The sequence below is a fragment of the Magnolia sinica genome, chromosome 3 (assembly GCF_029962835.1).
Source record: "Magnolia sinica isolate HGM2019 chromosome 3, MsV1, whole genome shotgun sequence".
Classification (NCBI taxonomy): Eukaryota; Viridiplantae; Streptophyta; class Magnoliopsida; order Magnoliales; family Magnoliaceae; genus Magnolia; species Magnolia sinica.
Genome location: NC_080575.1, coordinates 61,788,974 through 61,808,239, shown reverse-complemented (window position 1 = coordinate 61,808,239; position 19,266 = coordinate 61,788,974). Strand labels below are relative to the sequence as shown.

The 19,266-nt window shown below is 40.2% G+C and overlaps 1 protein-coding gene across 2 annotated transcripts in view; it reads left to right on the top strand.

Annotated features, from left to right (window-relative positions):
• The window catches only part of LOC131239961 (uncharacterized), an 84,573-nt gene that overhangs the window by 61,793 nt on the left and 3,514 nt on the right, over window positions 1-19,266 (top strand). The gene's annotated exons all lie outside the window — the stretch shown is intronic.

Below are 19,266 nucleotides of genomic sequence, written 5' to 3'. Positions count from 1 at the left end.
CGAAAGAAAGAAAGGTTGAGGGAGCCCCCAATAGTCCATTGGGGAGAAATGAAAGAAACTTTAAAGGAGAAGTACCTTCCTTTCTCTTATCACTTGAGGTTGGTTGAAGATTGGCAGTCTCTTCGACAAGGTTCCATGTGTGGCTGAATGCATTGAGAAATTCGAAGAGTACTTGACCCGGTGTGAAGTTGAAGAGGACCCCGTACTCACTCTTGCTCGATTTAAGACGGGCCTCCGTTCTGACATTAGGAGAGAGTTGCTTGCTAAGGACATAGACACTCTTGAACAGATGTATCAAGTAGTGTTGGAGGTCGAGCAATACCTCAAAGCATCTGTGGGAAGGCGGTTTGAGTTTCGTGATTCTGGCGCTAAGGCTAACCTTTTTGGGGCTAAGCCTGGCACTGGATATCAATACAAGTCTTCCAGTAGTTCTCAATCTAGGCCCAAGGATGATAAGGGTAAAGGAGTTGTCGGGTCTAGCTCGCGCAAAAGTGATGTAACTAGGTGTTTTAGATGTCAGGGGTTTGGTCACTTTGCCCGGCATGAAAGAGGGCACCAAGGTGTTCCTTATTGATGGGCAAGTAGAAGTAGTGCCCCCAGAAAGTGACTGTGAGGAGAAAGAATATGAGCCAACAGAAACCCCTGGTGATGAGGAAGAGGGAGTGCAAGAGTCTGCGACCCTTGCAGTTGCGCGTTGCGCTTTTGCAAAAGCAAAGAATACCGACGATTGGCGCCACAACACAATCTTCTATATTTACGCAAAATGTGGTGATAAGAGCTACAAGATGATGGTGGATAGTGGTAGTTGTGACAACGTGGCATCAACTGGCACCGTGAGCCATTTGGGCTTGAAGCTTGAAGGCCATCCTCGACCCTATAGAGTGTCTTAGGTTGATGAAACTTCCATTCTAGTCTTGCACTGTTGTCTTGTTCCTATTCAGTTTGGATCATGTAAAGACACACTTTGGTGTGATGTTGTTCCCATGGATGTTGGCCATATCATTTTGGGTAGGCCCTGGCTCTATGACAAGGATGTCACCATATTTGGTTGTTCGAATGTGTGTACATTTTGGTTTGAGGGCAAGAAAGTTAAGCTAAATCCACTTCCACCCAAGAACATGACTGGAAAGGAGTCCATCACAAAGAGTGGTGTGAGTGGCTCAAAAAAATTGAAGGAATCAAAGTCCAAGTCTAAGCCTCTTCATATTCTAAATGCCAAAAACTTTGAGCGAGAGACTGAGTCAGACTCAATGGTGTACGCTTTTGTGGCTAGGGAGAGTGCACCAGAGGCTAGTGTAGAGTTACTCACTGAGGCCATTCTGGTAGTGGATGAGTTTCGTGATATCTTTCCTGATATCTACCGGATGAACTTCCCCCTATGAGGTATATAGAGCACGCCATTGATTTAGTCCATGGGGCGACTCTACCAAACCTCCCTCATTATAGAATGAATCCAAAGGAGCATGCAGAGTTGAAGAGATAGATTGATGAGCTCCTAGAAAAGGGTTTCATTCGAGAGAGCATGAGCCCGTGTGCCGTACCCGCCCTTCTTACACCTAAGAAGGATGGCGTATGGAGGATGTGTGTTGATAGTAGGGCCATCAACAAAATCACAGTCAAGTATTGGTTTCTCATACCGCGTCTTGATAACATGTTGGATATGATGGCCAACGCTACTATCTTCTCAAAAATTGACCTCAAAAGTGGTTATTACCAAATCCGTGTACGCCCTGGTGATGAGTGGAAGACGGCCTTTAAGACGAAGGATGGGCTATACGAGTGGGTAGTCATGCCTTTTGGGCTGACTAATGCCCCAAGTACTTTCATGCGTATGATGACCCTAGTGTTGAGGCCCTTCATGGGGAAGTTCTTGGTCGTCTACTTTGATGATATCCTGATTTATAGCATGATCAAGGAACAACACCTCAACCATTTGAGGCAGGTTTGTGGGATCTTTAGAGCTGAAAAATTGTACGCCAACCTAAAGAAGTGTGCGTTTATGTATAACAGTGTTTATCTTCTTAGGTTTTGTTGCGTTAGCTGAGGGTGTGTCGGCGGATCCCGAGAAGGTCAAGGCCATCATCAATTGGCTTGAACCGTGCAATATTCATGAGGTGCACAACTTTCACTGCTTGGCTACCTTCTATAGATGGTTCATTTGAGGCTTCAGTTCCATTATGGCTCCCATCACGGATTGCATAAAAAGAGAGAGAGAGAGAGAGTTTCAATGGACGAAGGCAGCCTCGAAGGCCTTCAAGAAGATAAAGGTCAAGATGACTGAAGCTCCAGTCACGCGACTTCTGGATTTTTTGAAAGTTTTTGAAGTCGCCTGCAATGTGTCAGGAGTCGACATGGGAGGAGTACTTAGTCAGGAAGGGCACCGTGTTTCCTTCTTTAGTGAGAAACTGAATGAGGCAAAACAAAAATACTCCGCCTATGACAAAGAGTTCTATGCAGTAGTGCAATTGTTGTGCCAATGGCGTCATTATCTATTGCCGCAAGAATTCATCTTGTTCTCAGATCACGAGGCCTTGAGATATCTGAACTCTCGGAAGAAATTAAACCCTAGGCACACCAAGTGGGTTTAGTTCCTTCAAGAGTATACTTCTGTGCTTAAGCACAAGGGCGGTGTAGAGAATAAGCTTGCTAACGCGTTAAGTCGTCGAGTCGCGTTACTCAATTTCATGAGTGTCGAAGTCACAGGGCTAAAGCTTGTCAGAAAGGATCATTCTGAGTGCCCAGATTTTGGAGTTGTGTACGCATCGTTGTTAGAGAGTCCATCAGGGGCTAGCAGTGATTATTTGATATTGGACGGAATTTGTTTAGGAGTGACCGCTTATGCATACCTCGCACCTTTCTCCGCGATTTTTTTGTCTGGGAGTTACATTCAGGAGGGGTTGCGGGTCATGTTGGTCAAGACAAGACCATTGCCCTAGTGGAGGATAGATTTTATTAGCCAAGCCTCAAACGAGACGTTGCCAAAATTATAGGGCAGTGTCGTACTTGTCAATTGGCAAAGCAGAATACGGGGCTATACACACCTTTGCCAGTTCCATTCGCCGCTTGACAGGACATCAGTATGGACTTCTTGCTTGGGCTCCCCAAGACTATTCGGAAACACGATTCCATATTTGTTGTCGTGGACTGTTTTTCTAAAATGGCCCACTTCATTCCTTGTTCGAAGACCTTTGACGCATCTCATGTTGCCAAGTTGTTCTTTAGTGAGGTTGTCAAACTTCATGGGTTACCCAAAACCATAGTGTCTGACCGTGATGTGCGATTCATGAGTTATTTTTGGAAGACACTATGACATATGATAAATACTAGGCTCCAATTTTCTTCTGCCTACCACCCTTAGATCGATGATCAGATTGAGGTGGTCAATAAGAGCCTAGGAAATTTGCTCAGATGCTTAATGGGGGAGCACACCAGGACGTGGGACACTGCACTACCTATCGTCGAGTTTGCTTTTAATAGTTCTGTCAATAGATCCACAGGTTTAAGTCCTTTTAAAGTCGTTACTAGTTATAAACCTAGGAAGTCTATTGATCTTGTCCCTATGTCCCTATCCCATAGGCCATTAGAGTCTGCAGAGTCCTTTGCACATCACATTCATTCATAGCATCAAGAAATCAGGCAAAAGATCAATTCTAGTAATGAACATTACAAATTTCTGTAGGAATTCAATGTAGGGGACTGTGATGGTCTGCACCAGGCCAGATCGGTACCCTCAGGGAGCTGTTCGTAAATTACACGCGCGTAGTGCTGGACCATTCAAAATTATAAAACAAAACGGTCTCAATGCGTATGTGGTAGATCTTCCACCTTCCATGGGAATTAGTTCCACATTCAATGTAGAAGATCTAGTTGCATTTCAGGAGACCACTGATACATGTCCAGCCTTTCACCTAACCATATTAATTTCCCAGACCTTTCCCTTGATCCATGACCCATTCCCGACCCATCTTCCCAGCCTCTACCTCCCATACCTACCCTTCCTACACCCAGAGAGGAGATAGAGGATATTCTGAACCATCAGATAGTATCGACGTTGGATGGCGGATTGCAAAAGTTCTTGGTCAAGTGGAAGTCACGCCCAACTTTAGACAATACGTGGCTCACTGAGAGGAGCTTCAGGGACTTGATCCTGACATCTTAGAGCGGTTTAAGAGTTTTGTTTCTTCACAGCCGGGGAGAGTTGATGGGGACATCATGTGCATGCGTACGCCCCTCACCCTCCGCACATACTCAAGGAGGAGGAAGGCCCCACTATCAATCTGGATCGATGACGACATCTATGGAGGACCTCTTAGTTAGGGGGCTGTGCTATAGAGCATTGGAGTGGACCTGATCATCATATGGATTCCACCATTGGATCTCATGATCGTGACCCACTACTCTAGATGATCTAGAATTTTGAGTTTGGGTTATTATCATTATTAGAAACATCATGAACGGTTTTTATTACGTAAATTAGTTGTTATTTTTGTTACTTCATCTCTAAGTGTTAGTGTGCGCACATGGCGCGGCTTTTAGGGTTTAGGGTTTTCTTATAAATAAGCAACCCCATGTAGGTATTTTTCATTGAAGTTTTATGAATAAAATTGTGTTTTTTTCATCTTCTCTATCTCTCTGAGTTGAAGAATCTAATTGGGTGCAAAACCCTCCCTTCCTCGAAGGGCTAACTACCGTGGTGCGAAATCACAACCATCCCACATCATCTTCACCCCTACACCCCCACATCCATCATCTTCTACAACATTCCCGTCTTCAGATTCACCCCTTTTTGTACCCAGGTTCTCCTCCACAGTAGATTTTCAGATTCTGTCCCACCAAAGCGACTGAAACTTTGGTGGAGCACCACGCACAAATCGGGCAGCGGATCGACACGAGATTTGGTGTGTGAGTTGGCCACCCCTGGCCGATCCCACCCTAGGTGGCCTTTTCTGGTTCTGTGGGCCCCACACGTGCGGATGGGGATTCACGCACGTGCGCCTGGGCCGGGTTGCTGTCTACACGCGTGGATCATCTCAGGTTCTCTCTCTTCTATTTCTCTCCTCTCTCGCCTTAAATCCCCAACCCTAACCCTAGATAGTCCCAAATTCCAAGTATTTCCAACTTTTGCAAACCCTAGATTTTTTCCCTAATTGAAACATGGTGAATCTCTTGAATTGGGGAACAATACTTTGCAAGAATGGATGAATCTTACACTCCTTTGGGCGTAGTTTGGTTTATAATTTTACTTGATCTATCCCTAAACTTGTGTAGGCTTGGACCCCCGTAGATTCCCCTTGATTGAATGTTTGATCGTATGTGGGATGTGGAATTTTGTGATTGTTGAGAATTGGTATGATCTAAAGTTTGAAATCTTGCATGTCATAATTAATTTCATGTCCTGCATCAGGTGGGATACAAGATATATCGTGGGATATATCGGCTGATATCATCGATATTTAAAACACTGACCGTTGCGGCTACCATTACTGATTCGGAATACCTTCCTCTTGACAGTGATCCATCAATGTTGATTGGGTAGCACTTAAGATAATATGACTAAATGTTTTAGCTACTACTTTGCATGAAATTTGAAATCCATGATACCTTCCTTGTATCATGAGACTGCTGAAGAGATGGAATTCTGTGGTAGTTTTGTACTCTAAAAAATGTCGTTAGGATATTTTAGTTGACAAGTGATATCGCTAATTTTAATGAAGGGGAGAATCTTTGAGAGACTATTACTAGGGGTGTACATCGAGTCGAACCGAGTCGAGCTGGCCTCAGCTTGGTCACCAGGCACACCCAGCTTGAACTTGGCTTGGCTTGGTGACCGAGCCAGCATCTCCAGCTCAAGCTCGGCTCGATCAGCAATCGGACCAGTTCAAGTCGAGTTCGAGCTAGTTTCGAGCTTCGAGCTTTCGAGCTGTGTTCGAGTTCATTTTTCGAGCGGAGTTCGAGCCTAGATTGATGGACGCATTCGATGTTGGTCAATAGCTCATCAACTAGACGATCCAGATTGATGGGCACGTTCAATCTTGGTCGATAACCTATCAATCGAACGATCCAGATTGGCCTTACTGTATCATTTTCCTAAGGAGTTGCAGGCGGCTTATTGGCAAGCTGAGTGTGCGAACTGAGCTTGCGGACAAAGAACGGGCGATCTGAGCGTGCCAAACACCGAACAGGGACAGGGCGAGCTAAGCGTACGAGCTGAGAGTGTGCCGGATAGGGAACAGGTGATCTGAGCATCTAGGCAGGGCGAGTTGAAATTTGAGAGTGTGCCGGACAGGGTGAGCCGGAGAGAAGGGAGAGACTAGAGAGAGAGAGGAGTTGCTGGAGAGGAGGGACAGACTAGAGAGAGAGGAGTTTGAGTGGGCAAGGGGCGCCGGGCAGCAAGGGAAATGGGTTAGGGTTTAGGGGCGCCGGTCGTGCGTTTAAGGGAATTGGGTCTTAGAGAATAGAGAGAGTAGGTTTTTTTTTTTTAAAAAAAAATTAAATTAAATTATAAAGGGTATATATACCCCTGCACAGAGTCGAGTCGAGTCGATCCGAGTTCGAGTTGGATTCGATCCGAGTCGAATCGAGCTGGGGCTAGCTCAAACTCGGCTCGAACTCGTTTTCGAGCTCCAAAAATCAGCTCGACTCAATTCGAACTCAGGTTCGAGTCGAGTCAATTCGACCTTTTTCAAGTCGAGTCGAGTGAGCCAACTGAGCTAGCTCGATTCGTGTACACCCCTAACTATTACACTGCACGTAGAGGGATGTGGCTAGAGTTGGGACTTCATAGACTAGTGATGTCATGTTGCACTTTGGAACGTTGTTTTGAGATTAAGGAATAACAAAATTTTGACCTTCTGATGGGGCTTAACCCTGAGTATGGATCGGTTCTTACTCAGATTCTCAATTGAGAACCTCTTCCTCCACTTGGGACAATCTTTGCACTTCTTCAACAAGAAGAAAGTCGATGCAAAGTTATGTTGGAGAGTCGGAGATTGTATCTATTGCTCTAGAGTGCTCTGCTTTGGCAATCTCATATTGTCGTGGACATGGTGTGTTAGGTAGGTGGTGGTGGCCTTACCCAATTCGATCATGGTGATGGATTCAAATATGGCTTATATGGTGTGGATAGTGTTCTGATGTGGGTTGTGTTTGTAATGACTTCAGTTGTGGTCGTGGTAGGGTGTTTAGTGACGAGAAGGATAAGTTGCATTGTACTCATTGTGGGCGCCCTTGCCATACAAGAGCATCATGTTGGGATTTAGTCAGTCGCCTACTAAGGGCCTATACCACTACTATTGAATTCCCTAAGAGGGTGTGGGCGGAGTCTCATGGTCTGGCGTCCCCAAGTGGTACAGTCCCATTAAATCTCCAAGAGGTACAGTACCATCAAATCTCCAAGAGAAGTAATTGTTGACCTACACCCTCACTAACCATTATTAAATGATCATCCTCCTCTCATCAGCTCAGCTTTCACTAACTAATTATATTTGCATCCGCCCACTTAGTGTTTAGATCCTTTACAAATCTAGCCTAGACCATTAGTTCTGGCACCTCAGATCACATGATAGGTACAAACGCTCAGTTTTATACCTATTTCCACATGCCATCATTGAATAATAGAGTTAAAATTGCTGAGGGTTCCTATGCTCGTGTTGACGGATGAGAACCATCCATGTATCCCCATCCATATCTTTGTCCTTTGTTCTTCATGCGCTACAATTGTTTACTAATTTATTGTCAATCAGTCGTCTTACTAAGTCTCTTAATTGTAGTGTAACGTTCTTCCCTTCTCATTTTTTTTTACGAACGGGCAACCTGGCAGACGATTGGCAGTGGCATGAGTCTAATGGCCTTTATCTTCTTCGACTTTCGAATAATGTTACATCAGCTTTCTAAACTTCTTGTAAAGAAGGGTCATGCAAGGATAGGATCATGTATTGGCATTAGGGCTGTACATCAAGCCAAGTCGAGTCGAGGTAGGCCAAGCTCGGCTTGACTCATCTGTGCTCTACTCGAGCTCGAGCTCACCATCGAGCTTAACATTGGAGCTCACCTGACTCAGCGATCAACCCAACCCAACCCAACTCAAGACCCAACCCAACCCGCACTCGACCCAACACCCAACCCAGCCCGACTCAGCGCCCAACTCGACCCAACCTAACCTAGTAGCCAACCCACACCTAACCCAGCCCACAACCCACCCGACTTAACCTACCCACCCCAAATCAAACAAATAATCAAATATTAAAAAAATATATAAATAAATCAAATCATCAATAGATGATAATTGATGGGTTTGGGTGTCACCTTTGTGGGTGCTGAGAGAGCGTGAGAGAGTTGGGTGACTGGCCGAGAGAGAGAGAGAGAGAGAGAGAGAGAGAGAGAGAGAGCTAGCTTGCGCACGCCGAGAGAGAGAGAGAGAGAGAGAGAGAGAGAGAGAGAGAGAGAGGAGTGCTTGCTTGATAGATGAGTCCTCGGGCTAGTAGCGGCAGGTTGGGTAAGGGAAAAAGAGGAAAAGGGAAAGGGAAATGTTTTTATTTTTTAGGTTTTATATGTGTGTGTGTGTGTGTGTGTGTGTGTGTGTGTATTTATTCGAGTCGAGATGCACCATGCTCGAACTCGTCTCGTTTTCAAAATGTGTTGAGACTCGCCCCGAACTGCCCTTCAAGCCTAGTCAATCCAAGCTAAATTGAGTTGAGTCGAGCGAGCTTTTTGAGCTAGCTTGACTCGTGTATAGCCATAATTGGCATCATCATCTTGGACATATGTCAACAAATAGTTTGAGAGTATTGCTTCCTTTTCCATTCAAGACTAAGGGTGATAATGTGTTATTATGTGAAACTTGTCAAATTGCCAAACGTTGTTGATCATCTTCTCCGAATGGTAGTAATGAACAATGTTATATGCATTTTGCTCTCATTCGTTCTGGTGTTTGGGGTACTTCACCAGTTACTTCTACGTTTGGTTGTAAATATTGTTTCAGTTATTGATGATCGGACTTGGAAGTACTTGATTCTATCATATGAAATCCAAAGACAAAGTGTGTTCCTTCTTTGGGATTTTTCATAAGATGGATGCTAATCAGTTCAACACCAAAATCAAAATCTTTCGTTCCGATAATGGTGGAAATGTCTCAAATGACTTTCAAAAATACTTGATGGAAGATGGTGTTGAATCACAAACCAATTGCTCCTATACCCTCAACCAACTGGGATAATTGAAAGTAAAAATGGGCATCTTTTAGAAGTTGCCCGTGCGCTTCTTTTAGAAATGAATGTTTCGAAAGCTCTTTAGGCTTAGCAATTTTAACTGTTGCTTGATCATTTTTCATAAGATGGACGCTAATTAGTTTGACACCAAAGTCAAAATCTTCATTCTGATAATGGTGGAAATGTCTCAAATGGCTTTAAAAATTACATGATGGAAAATGGTATTGAATCATAACCAGTTGCTCCTATACCCCTCACCAACTGGGATAATTGAAAGTAAAAAATAGGCATCTTTTAGAAGTTGCTCGTGCTCTCCTTTTAGAAATGAATGTTCGAAAGGTCTTTAGGCTGAGCTATTTTAACTATTGCTAATGTGATCAATATAATGCCCACTAGGATTTTAGGAGGAAAAGCACCAATCCCGGTTTTACAACCTAATCAACCTCTCTTTGTTATTTTTAGTCTTTTGTTGTGTGTGTTTTGTTCATATTCCCCACGTTTATGGGGACTAGTTAGACGCCATGGCTGTCAAGTGTTTCTTCAGGTTACTCGTGTATCCCAGAGGAATATAAGTGTTACTCTTGTGGCATTCCTGGTAGACGGTTTGTCTATATGGATGTCACCTTTTTCAAAGATACACCATTTTTATTCCCCTCTAGGGAAGTCTCTTATTTCTCCATCTTCGGTGGAATTCTCACCATCTTCATGTTTACCTCTAATGTTAATTTCCCTCCCTCTTCGTCTTCCATGTTAGTTTTTCCTCGGCCGTCGAGAACTTGAAGACATGTTTGACGGAAGCAACATGATGACTCGCTTTCACTTCATGGCACTCCTCAATCAGATGTTCTTGCACAAGGAATGCATTCGCATTTAGATTCAGTTGATCTTCCTATTGCTCTTTTTGCAAAGGAAGTGGTCATGCACAACTCATCCTCTTGCCAATTTTATATCTTATCATTCTCTTTCACCCTCATATTGTGCGTCAAATCCCCCTTCTACTTGCCCCTTTGAATGTCAAACAGGCCCCTTCTAATCCGGCGTGGGCAAGGGCCATGATGCAAGAGATGTGTGCCCTTGAGAAAAACCAGATATGGGACATTGTGCCACTCCCCATAGGAAAAAAGGTAGTTGGATGTAAATGGGTCTTCATAATCAACGCATAGACCCAATGGAGAAGTGGACCGTCATAAGCTTGTCTCATGGCTAACGGATTTACTTACATGAGATCTTTGCTCTAGTTGTGAAGTTGAACTCCATGCATGTGTTGCTTTCCCTGGCTACAAATCTCTCATGACCCCTTCACCAACTTGATGTAAAAAATGCCTTTCTACATGGGGATCTCCAAGAAGAAGTGTATACGGATCAAGGTAATCCGTATCGGTATTGGTTGGCGTAACGGTGCCCACCGTTACCTATACGGATATGGGGGTTTAACGGCGATACGAGGGCGTAACGGCCCATAACGGTGCAATTTTTTTTGCCAAAAAAATATGAAAAAATATAGATTAAATCTGGAATATTCTAAGCATTCCAAATATGCATTCATTTATAAATTGGAACATGTTTATGGTGGTGTAATGGTCCACTCTTTGGTGAGAAGTTGTATCGGACTGTCTTATGAATTTATGAACCAAACAACCTGGATTTGATTACAAAACTCATATATTTAATTTTCTAACTATCTACTATCAATGATAGATATATTAGAATGAATGTAATATGAAAATATCTTGCATGTGTAGGTGTTTGCAATTATTTTGCATAATGTATTCTATATTAAGTTATTAACAATTTAATATACTTGTGGCTGTGACTGTGATTCCTGTCCTGTGACCTGTCATCCTCAAGTCAAGAATATTAATATATATATATATATATATATATATATATATATATATATATATATATATATATATATATATATATATAGAGTAGTGTCTGATATACTCCCCTGCAACTTGATTAAGGATTACTTGATTGGTTGTTAGGGGAGCTATTTCAAATACAAGTTCGACAGTGTCAAGTGTGTGCTTGGCTGCTTGCAATAATACTGTTGTCTGCTGCAAATACTTACCTTAATACAAATATATACTTACAATCACAAGTCACCACCAAAATGAAAATCTGTTTTTTTATGGTTGCTCGACCTCCACATCATCATCATCGTCATCATCAGGCTGAGGCCGTCCAATAAGTAGAGGTGTTGCATATCCATAATATCCAGTGCCAGAAGGAAATACTAGGTTAACGAAACTAGAAGATGACTGATCCTAACTAGGCAACGACTCCGACCCCAAGTAAGGATATCCACTAGTGCCCATCGAATAGCTACACTAGTGCTCGTACTTAGGCTATTGAGAATCTTGAGATTGAGAGTGTGTCTGTGATGAGTAACTTGGATTTGGATCTGGATATCTATAATCATATGGATATGGATCAGGACTACTCCAACATGAATGTGATGGAATAGGCTCAGTATAACTATAATCATAATCCAATTGGCCATAAGAATATTCATCATAATACCCAGGACCATGAGTCTGTTGATGTTCTGGACCTCCTGGACCCAGTACACCTCTTGACCTACCCTCTTCCTGCTGGCTGTATAGTGACTCAGTACTCTCATAAGTTCGACCTCGTGTACTACCTTGTCGATGTTCATCGGCATCGCTATCTGTAGACGGTTGTATGTTGTGCTAAGCAACACCAGAAGTGCCAACACAAGGGGCAGAGGCGTCATCATCACCATCATCTGACACGGTCACGCTAGTACTGATCGTACTCTTTTGTTAATCTTGAGCCGTACCTGGCATAAAAGTTGCCCCTCTCACTGGGTCTAACACATCTGCACGACTCTCTTGTTGCACTGTGCGTATTTGTGGGTCATCAATTTCCAATTCTTTACTATCGTCTTCAATTTGCTTTTCCCTTGTTTCTAACCAAGGTAGAAGCGGGTCATCCTCATCATAAATATTGTCCAAGTTTATTGAACAGTAGTTTGTGTCATTGGCGGCTGTAATGCTCCTATGATGTCGTCGCATTCTTAGCTTCATATTGTAATGCATGAGGATAAGTCTATCCAATGTTCTAGTCTGCAATCTATTCATATTCTTTGAATGAATAAGCACAAAACAACTCCAATTACTTTCGCAACTAGAAGAAGATGTAGTTTGACTCAAAAATTTTACTGCAATTTTTTGAAGAGCCTTCGTACTATCTTCGAAATTCATCCACCATTCGGTTAGTTGCAACCTAGATACTGCATGCTATGTAAGAGCATCTCCAAAGCTACCTAGGCAATTTCCAAATGTATTTAATTCATTCAACGCCTTTATTTGCATATCTAAGTCAGGCTCTAATCTCTTTATCACATTCTTTAGCCTGACACGAACTTCATTATTCGTAACAAATGATTGGGCATATCTATACCTAGGATTTAGGTAGTAACCTGCTACATGAAGATCGTGATGGAGTTGTCTTGTCCATCTCTTGTCGATCATCCTCCAATTAAACTTCCAGCTTCTACAATTACGTTAAATTGCCAACTTTACTTTATCAATGGCATCGTATAGGAAGCCCATGGTAGGTGTTTCGTTGATTTCAACAAGACGGAGTACCCTCATTAGTGGCTCCATCACCTTTAGGATCAACTTGACCCTCTTTCGATATTCATTGTCCCGTATGGTGTTCACAACTTCAACTGGTTCGCTGATGTCTTCTACCCATGTTTTGTATTGAGCCAATCTCGAGGAGCGAACATCTCACTCAACTCTCTCCTATGTTGGTATAAACTCTCTAATGCTATAAACTTTGTTGCGAATCTAGTCGCAGCAGGCCTCAACAACTCTTGTCCTTTCGTGAACTTCCTGATTATTGCGACTACTTGATTATGGTTGTAAATAAACGTCATTACTTCTCTTGCCCTTTCGAGCATTTCCTTAACATTCTTCTTCTTCCTAATATCTTCCAATATAAGATCAATATTGTATGACAGAACATAGTGACCAAAAAAGATGTGGTCTCTTTTTCATTAACTTATGTCTTGCAAACTTATATGATGCTTCATTATCTGTCACAATCTGCACTACGTTCTCCTCCAACTCATGCACAACTTTATCCATTAGTCTAGTAATATAATTAGAATCTTTTGTTACGTCTGAGGCATCAATTGACTTGTGGTATATGATTCTTAAGTGGCAGTACACCATGAAGTTGATCATGCTGCATCTGGTTGGGCCAGTCCAACCATAACACATGATTGTGCATCCTCTGGCTTGCCATACAGGTTTAAAGGTAGCCACGTATGCTTTCACATCTACATACTCTGCATCTGTTCATTTCCCCCTTATATCCCTAGCCATGGGAGCTTTAATTCCTTCACCTGCTTCTGTTGCTGCATCAATTACCACCTGCCAATATGAAGAATTGGTCGCGTTATGAGGTATGTTGGTATGTATAAATAACTTTGATGCTGCCCTACCTAGCTTCTTAATGGAAGTTCTATTCCACATTTGTTTTATCTTCTTTTGTTTAGTTGATTCTTTCCTAAAAAGGATTGGATCCCAAACATACGTCATAACCCACCAAACCTACTCCCCCATCCCCCCCCCCTCGTATCACGTATTGACCCACTCGCGTTAAACATGCGGCGACATTCTTCTTCTTCACGAGCTAGACGCAAGCTCTCTCTCTCCTAGCTATGGTTAGTTCTCGATCTGAATCTTCATCAAAATCAATAATATCTTCATCACGAACGCCCATATATTTAGGACCAAACTCCTTCTGTTGAGCCGCATCCAAAATCTCATCTTTCTTCTTTTGTCCAATAGCACGTTTACCCTTCGACTCATCTAGAGTAGCTTGCATTAAAATCATTATCTCTTTCAGTGCTCTAGTACATCACGCAACTTAACCCTTTCGATGTGCCAAATGTTGTTTAAGACGCGTAATTCCACCAATTACTAGTCTATCACAATCCTTGCACTTCATTTGGTGCCTGGTACCACCAACCCTCTGACAATGTTGCCACCCAATATCCTCACTTAGTTGTTGGCCAGACCAAGGCATTTCAGGTAGATACTAGATATAGATTAGATATGACCTATGTCTATGTGAGATTGTGAGTCTACTCATGATGCGGACACCAGGCCATTCAAAGTATATCAATGCAGGCGGCGTACGTTACCCGTGTCAATGTGGTTAGATGACAGATACAGGTTGGGTCTCTAGAGGTTGAAGACCTTACACATGTGTTCGTGACATGTGTAAGTTGCTTTAGGAGACATTTGGACCGTTAGATCATCACGACCCACCTTCATTACACAACCTTCACGGCGCTATCATCGGGGCCCATCGGGTATTTTTAATTTGCATTTAGTTTATGAACATTTGACTTATTTAAGTTTTGAGACAGTTTGTGCATAATTTTGCGTGAATTTCTTTTTTTTTGAAACTTTTTTTAGTAGGGGTATTTTGATAATTTCATGTAATTATGAATTTATGAGGGTTGCCCTAAACCCATAGCATGTTATGTTATATTTATGAAAGAAAAAAGAGAGTTTTTTGCTTCTGACGATTTCGTCTTCGACTTCCAGTCATTGGAAGAGGGTGTGAGACCCAGGTAAACGATTTCTCATCCTCTACTTCTTTCTTCTTCTCTCTTTTCTCAAGGTACTCTTTTTTTTAACCCCATTCTCTTCCTTTTCTCCTAGAATCTTTAGATATAGAAGCCAAATCTTGTTTCTTTTTTATCTAAATCATTAGATCTCAAAAGATTTTCATCCCCACATAAAACTCATTACCCAAATCTAAATTTGAAGAACCACCAATTCTTTTCTAAATTTTCCAGATTTCCCAATCCGGGAAATTCCTATTTTTCTGGATTAGAAAATCCACTTGGATCGTTAGACGGACCAATTGCAAGACGAAAGTTCTATCTTTCGCCAGATCCAACTAAATTCAGATTTTAAGATTCAATACTTCGTGTTTATGATGGATGGCCCTAATCAATGCTATATTAACCTTATTTCTTTCTTGTGTTTATGATGTATAAGGCAAGCTGATATTTTATTTGTTTTTTAAGATTACATGAATCTGTCCCTTTCAAATACCATACTCATTTAAGGTTGGATTAGGCCGTCCTATATCAATTCGCTATTCTAAATTTATATACAGTTTTCAGAATGTAATCAATAAAGATGATTTTATGTTCTAAATCCTAAGAAGCTCTAAAACCTGTCCAATATAAGAAAACATAAAAAAATATAAAATCACAATAAGAATATGTAAAATGGACATTAGTATCTTCTACTATGATTAACACATCATATTCTACCATTAAAACAACAACACATTGAATAAAAATTGATTTTTGGATTTATTTATTTATTTATTATTATATTTTTTTAAGGGCCGAAAATAGTGCGTAATAGAAAACAATTATAAAAAAAATATAAAATCACAATAAGAATCTGTAAAATGAACATTAATATGTTTTACTATGATTAACACATCATATTCTACTATTAAAACAACAACACATTGAATAAAAATTGATTTTTTGATTTTTTTTTTAAAAAAGGGCGAAAATAGTGTGTAAATAGAAAAAATTTATAAAAAAATATAAAATCACAATAAGAATATGTAAAATGGACATTAATATGTTCTACTACGATTACCACATCATATTCTACCATTAAAACAACAACAAATCAAATAAAAAATGATTTTCGAACTTTTTTTTTTTTTAAAAGGGCTGAAAATAGTGCATAAATAGAAAAAAATTATAAAAAATATAAAATCACAATAAGAATCTGTAAAATGGACATTAATATGTTCTACTATGATTAACACATCATATTCAACCATTAAAACAACAACACATTAAATAAAAAATGATTTTTTGAATTTGAAAAAAAAAGGGCCTAAAATAGTGCGTAAATAGAAAAAAATTATAAAAAAAAAATATAAAATCACAATAAGAATCTGTAAAATGGACATTAATATGTTCTATTATGATTAACACATCATACTCTACCATTAAAACAGCAACACATTACATAAAAAATGATTTTTCGAATTTTTTTTTTTTAAAAGGCCTAAAATAGTGCATAAATAGAAAAAATTATAAAAAAAATGTAAAATCACAATAAGAATCTATAAAATGGACATTAATATGTTTTACTATGATTAACACATCATATTCTACTATTAAAACAACAACACATTAAATAAAAATTGATTTTTCGAATTTAGAAAAAAAAGGGCCGAAAATAGTGCGTAAATAGAAAATAATTATAAAAAAAATATAAAATCATAATAAGAATCTGTAAAATGGACATTAATATGTTCTACTATGATTAAAACATCATATTCTACCATTAAAACAATAACACATTTAATAAAAATTGATTTTTCGAATTTAAAAATAAAAAAAGGCCTAAAATAGTGCGTAAATAGAAAAAAATTATAAAAAATTATAAAATCACAATAAGAATTTGTAAAATGGACATTAATATCTTCTACTATGATTAACACATCATATTCTACCATTAAAACAACAACACATTGAATAAAAATTGATTTTTTGAATTTTAAGAAAAAGGGCCGAAAAGAGTGCGTAAATAGAAAATAATTATAAAAAAATATAAAATCACAACAAAAATCTGTAAAATGGACATTAATATGTTCTATTATGATTAACACATCATATTCTACCATTAAAACAGCAAAACATTAAATAAAAATGATTTTTCGAATTTTATAAAAAAGGACCGAAAATAGTGCGTAAATAGAAAATAATTATAAAAAATATCTATAAAATCACATCCAAAATCTGTAAAATCGACATTAATATGTTCTATTATGATTAACATATCATATTCTACCATTAAAACAACAACATATTAAATAAAAAATGATTTTTCGAATTTATAAAAAAAAAAAAGAAGAAAAAAACTTGCCGTTTTTCGACCATTACGCCCTGACCGTTACGGGGCAGTAACGGCCGTTACGGAGCTGTTACGCATACAGAATGGGGGGTTTGGACTCCGTATCGCGTAACGGCCCAGATCATTACCGTTACATATCGGCCGTATTCTGAATTACTTGATAAGGATCCTCCAAGCTTTCTCCCTACTATTAGGAAGGAGTTTGTTTGTAATCTCCGCTAAGCTATTCATGCATTGAAGCAATCTCCCTGTGCATGGATTTAGTGTTTCAATGATCATCTATTGAAGCTTTGGGGGGGGGGGGGGGGGGGTGCCCGTATCGCGTAACGGCCCAAATCGTTACTGTTACGTACCCCATATCGCGTAACGGCCCAGATCGTTACTGTTACGTATCGACTGATATGGCCGATACGTAACCGATTCTGAATTACTTGATAAGGATCCTCCAAGCTTTCTCTCTACTATTAGGAAGGAGTTTGTTTGTAATCTCCGCTAAGCTATTCATGCGTTGAAGCAATCTCCCTGTGCGTGGATTCAGTGTTTCAATGATCATCTGTTGAAGTTTGGGTACATGCGGAGTAATGTGAATCATACCCTTTTCTTCAAACATATTATTGGCCTTTCCGTTGTTATTGTGTATTTTGATGATATTATTGTCATGGGTGATGATGTTGATACAATCATTCTTTGAAATTGCTTTTAAGCAAGGACTTTGGGCCCCCTTTGCTATTGTTTGTGCATTGAAGTGGTTAGATCTCGACAAGGGAAGTATACTCTTGATCTTCTACAAGACAACAGTCTTCTTGGTGCAAGGCCCATGGATACTCCCATTGAGCCGAATCCTCACCTTCAACTTGATAGTGGTGACCCTTTGCCAAATGTAGGAATGAATTAACGTTTGGTGGGCAAACTTATCTTACCATTGCATGTACTGATATTACATATGTTGTCAGTTTAGTGAGCCAATTTATGCATGCTCCCCGGACATGTCATCTTGATGTTGTGTATCATATGTTTAAATTTATGAAAGGTTCTCTAGATCGAGGTGTTTTTTATTCTCAACATGGTCATCTTCAAATTGAGGCTTATACGACCACTATTGAGCTGGGAATTCTTCTGATCATCAATCTACTTTTGGTTATTGTACCTTAGTGGTGGCAACCTAGTTACCCGGAAAAGCAAGAAGCAATCTGTTGTGGCCCACTCTAGTGCTAAAGCAGAGTATCGGGCCATGGCTCATTTTGTCTACAAGCTTCTATCGTTGAAGAACTTATAGAGTTAGGCTTGCCTTTCTCTTTTGGTTATTTGACAATTTAGTCTCCATTCACATCTCTTCTAACTCAGTCTATCATGAGCATACCGACCATATTGAGGTTGATTGCCACTTCATCCATGAAAAAGTGGTCTCAAAGGAAGTTTCCATGTCACTTCAGAAATCGGATGATCAACTTGCTGATTTTTTTAATTAAGGAAACCGGTCATCATTAATTACATCTCATGCACTCCAAGTTGGGCATGATCAATATTCATGGTCCACCTTGAGGAAAGTGTAGAGACATTTTATTTGTGTAGGCATGTGTGCATGTGTATCCTTCTTTTGTATCCATGAGTACTAGTCTGCGCTCCTTTATTAGTTTTAAATTGTTAACCCCTTCTGGGGACTAACACCTGAGACTATTGCCCTAAATCTCCCTCTCTCCTCTCTCCTCTCTCAGCTCCTTTTTTTCCATCCTCTTCTCTTCTCCTCATGGCGTGCTGTAATGGCCATTATGTAACAATAACAGGGGCAACTGTTACCCTTTACAAGGTCGTAACAGCCATTAAGGAAAAAAATGACCTGTAATTACACTATGCCCTTGTAATGAACGTAAGAGCCTCGTAACGGTACGTCACGGGGCCAATACGGGTTTTCATTACAAAAAGAAAGGAAAAAAAGAGAGGCTGTAATGGCTTTTACATTCTGGATCGTAATGTTAATAGTGGTGGCAAAGTTACTGTTACAGAATACCTTGCTTCTCCTTCCCTTTTTCTTCTTTACTTGTTTCCTTCTTCTACACCCAGTGGCTTATCCAAATAGTTTCCATATGATTGGGATAGGGAGGTATGGATCT